Source organism: Cupressus sempervirens, chromosome 4 (genome assembly GCF_028749045.1).
Source record: "Cupressus sempervirens isolate cs-2001-9-10 chromosome 4, ASM2874904v1, whole genome shotgun sequence".
Lineage (NCBI taxonomy): Eukaryota > Viridiplantae > Streptophyta > Pinopsida > Cupressales > Cupressaceae > Cupressus > Cupressus sempervirens.
In genome coordinates this window covers 545,992,565-545,996,502 of record NC_143121.1, presented here as the reverse complement: position 1 = coordinate 545,996,502, position 3,938 = coordinate 545,992,565, and positions in this window count along the sequence as shown.

Genomic DNA, 3,938 nt, shown 5'->3' with positions numbered 1-3,938 from the left:
ATCTTATCTTTCTCATATCGCGTGCGACATAATAATTTCATATTAAAAGTAATAGGTTCAATTCTTCTCTCGTGCGTATGCCAAACCTAATATAGGATAATTGATTCTAATGTTAGAGACACTCATCAATTCTTAGTCCATAGTGTTGAATGCTCACGACAACGAAGGCAATGTTTTGCGTGAAAGTATATAGGGCTTCGGGTTTGGATGACCACTCCTAAACATCACACGCTAAGGAAGAAATTAAGGTGGGAAAAATAAGTCAATTTTGACTATTGAACACTTTTAACCTAGGAATCAAGCCTTAGTGTGTGATGTTTAAGACGTTCAGATGGTTTTAAATAATACTTTTATTGTGCTCGTCCCTAAGTTGTTTGATCCTTAAGGTCTGGGTTGATTTTAGACCTATTAGCCTTTGTAATATTGTTTATAAAATTTTCTCAAAGGTTATTATTAACAAGATAAAACCCTTTCTTAGGGAAGAGCCTACAACACAATGATAAATTATGAACCTCGTATCTGAGAGGTGAGCCTTGTCTCTGAGAGGTCTTGGGTTTGAATCTACTTGAGCTTAACTAATAATAATAAATAATCACAACTAGTAATGATAACTAACCATGGGTTGGGCCTCTTACTAATAAAAAAAGAGATAAAACCCTTCCTTGGTAATATTAGCTCACCCCAAAATGGATTTGTCCTGGGTCTACAAATTTTGGATGTTGTGATAACTACTCATGAAGTCATATGCTCAATGGATAAGAGCGTAAGTCACAATGGTTGAAACAATTAATTTTCCTGTCCTTGTGAATGTACTCCATGGGGCTTCTTTGGTGTTGAGCGTGGGTTGAGGCAGGGTGATCCTTTCTCCCCATATTTATTCATAATGGTAGCGAAGGTTTTGGGAAGATGCTTCTCGAGTTTGGGCAGTTCAAGGGTTATCAAAGGGATTAAAGCGGCTACGTCCTTACCTCAAAAGGTTATCCAACAATTTGCGGATGACACCTTCCTCTCTGGGTGTTCCTCAATAATTTGGTTGAGACAAGGATCTGGCGTAAGTTGTTTGATAACTATGCTTTCACCTATGGGAAGCAAATAAACTATAGTAAGAAAAAGATGTATTTCTTTAATAAAGAGCTTGATCTATAAAGGTGAATTAATGCTATTATGGGATGTTAGTCTATTGGTCTTCCTAATACTTTCCTTGGTCACCTCCTCACAATGTAGGAATTTTCTAATCAATTTTAGAATACTATTTTGGACATAATGCAGAAAAAAAAAATGGGATGGAAGGGGAAGGTTTTAAGTAGCTCCAACTATTGGTGGCTTCCCTGTAAGGGATACTCTTCTCTCTCTCTCTCTCTCTCTCTCTCTCTCTCTCTCTCTCTCTAAAATTTCTCGTGGAATGGCTAAAACCTCAAAAAAATCCAAAGAAATTTTCTTTGGACTAAGAATGAAGAAAGAAACAGAATAAGCCCAGTGAATTAGGATGCAATGTGCAAGCCTAGGGAGAAAGGTGGGTTGGGAGTTAGAAAGATCTTTAACCTGAACAAAGCTTGGTGCAAAAGCACCTACATAAGGCTACTTGGTAACCTAGGGTTCCTAGTCTAGTTTTGGTTTGTAGTGGCCTTAGCCACGCCACTAGTGTAATAAAGGGGTTAATGAGTCCTAGAGTATGACTTAGCCATTAGGAGGTCTAATTAGGTCCTCAATACTACTTGTTTGTCCAAAGTTGTTAAGTGATGTGCAATTTGGCGTCATCATTGTTAAAGGTGGCAATTGTGCATTTAGAGGGATAGATTGGACAAATGAGGGGTGGAGTGATGGTTTCATGTCATAAGTGACATATCCTAGCACTTGGTAGAGTTTTATAGGGTTTTGACCAAGTCTGGTCTAACTAGGCAAAAAGTTGTCAAGTTGCATGACAACTTTGTAAAATTGTAAAAGTTGTCATGACAACTTTTATTGCAAAAAGTGTTTTTTTCAAGCACTAGGTGGAATAACCACCTCAAAGTGGTTGGAACAAGTGCGTTGGACCTATATAAGGCCTCCCTCGATTTGTGACAAGAGGTGGATGGCACTTTGATGAAATTTTGGTTAATGAATGAATATTTTTGTTGAGTTGTTTTACCACAGTCAAAGTCTTTTTCTTCATTAGGGTACTTAATGGATTGAACTCCATACTATAACTTGTTTCTAATCTGGTAGATATAAGTACTTAATTATGTGTGTGATTAGATAGGTTGTTGTTTCCATTTCATTGCACTTTTGTAAATATTTTGGTTTTTGCATCGTCGTTGTTTCAAACTAGGCAGTTTTGGAAGATAGGAGTCATAACTCACCTTTCCACCATGGCATTTGTATGGTCTCTTGGAATGTGTGAGATAACTCCTTGTACTATAGGTGTGCAAGTATGCAGTCTCTGGAAAACAAGTTTGGCCCTTTTACAGTGATGCTCTAGGCAAGCCAAGTGAGCATGGTTAGGGATCACAGTGGTTGGAACATCATTTGATGGGGTTGAGTGCATTGGTTGCTTCAATCCAAGTCGATGGAGAGAAGGATATGAGGATGGAGAAATCTTATGCCCAAGGAGAAGTCCTGATGACATGTTTTGTTAGGGATTTGAACAAACCCTTGTGAATTCTATTAGCATGTTGGAAAACTCTTAATTCTAGGCTTAAAATCAACAACCCACTGTACAGACATGTTGGGGAAGTGAGACTAGGTGAATCTCAAAGGTCTTCCAAAAGGGTATTAGGATATGAAGTTTGTTTTCCACCTTGTTAAACCTTTTTCTAAGTTTTGTGTGAAAAGGTGAGTTTGGAGGCCTAATTCCTTGCAGCCCTTTTAGGCCTAGTTTCAAGCAAATTCTTGAGATCAATAAGGAATTCAATGTATTTTGGGTTGATGATTAATGTCATGGACCCTATGACCTAGAAATAAACCTTCCTCTCCATTGATGATAGGTTTTGGTCATATTTGAACACATGATCTAGGTGAAGCAAGAAGGCATCCATGAAGCATGTTAGGGGTTGAGTAGATTTCATCATTGGTGTGGACAAGTTGAAGAGGTGGAGGACTGGAAGTAGAATCCTCTTGAGTTGTGGTTAGTGAAAGACCCTAATAGGCTAGAGAAGTGGCCTGATGAAGACCTTAGAAGAAGGTAGGGTTGGAGAGCAAGACTTATCTTTACATAAGAGTGGTAGCAGAGCCCCAAAAGATTTGGGTTTGTGGATAGATGTTTCAGAGTGAAGAAGAATCAGTAGGTGAAACAATAATGGTGACTAGTGCAAAGTTGGCCAAATAGACGGGTGACTAAGCTAGAAGAAGTTGTTGAAGCAACCAACAATAAAGATAAAGAAGGTAAAAGTAGTGATAGAGGCAAAGAAAAGATTAATGAGGAATACATCATACTTGAACCAAACACTCCATTGAATGAAGAAGCATTCTTGAAGGCCACCAAGGCACTAGGAGGAAAAGCACTAGAAGGAATCTCATTGTTTAGTGGGAAGATGGACATTGATAAAGTTATGGAATGGATTGAGGGAATGGAGAATCACTTTGGGTGTGAAGGTGTCACAAAGGCACAAAAGGTAAAGGTTGCAAAATCAAGACTCAAAGGTTTAGTATTGACATGGTGGAAATACATGCAGGATGAAAGGATCAGTATGGACAAAAATCATATAGCTAACTGGAATGCCATGGTGACTAAAGTCAAAGAGAATTATCTACATGAAGACTATGAGGTATAATTACATAGGAAGAGGCAAGGTATGAAGCAAAAAGACTTAGATGTGGCCTATTATACAGAGGAATTTCAAAAACTATGCCTAAGGTCCAAGATTCAAGAAGAGGAAAATGTTAAAGTGGCAAGGTATTTGGGTGGACTAAAGTGGAATATCCAAGAAGAATTAAGCCTATGGACCCCTACCACTATTCAT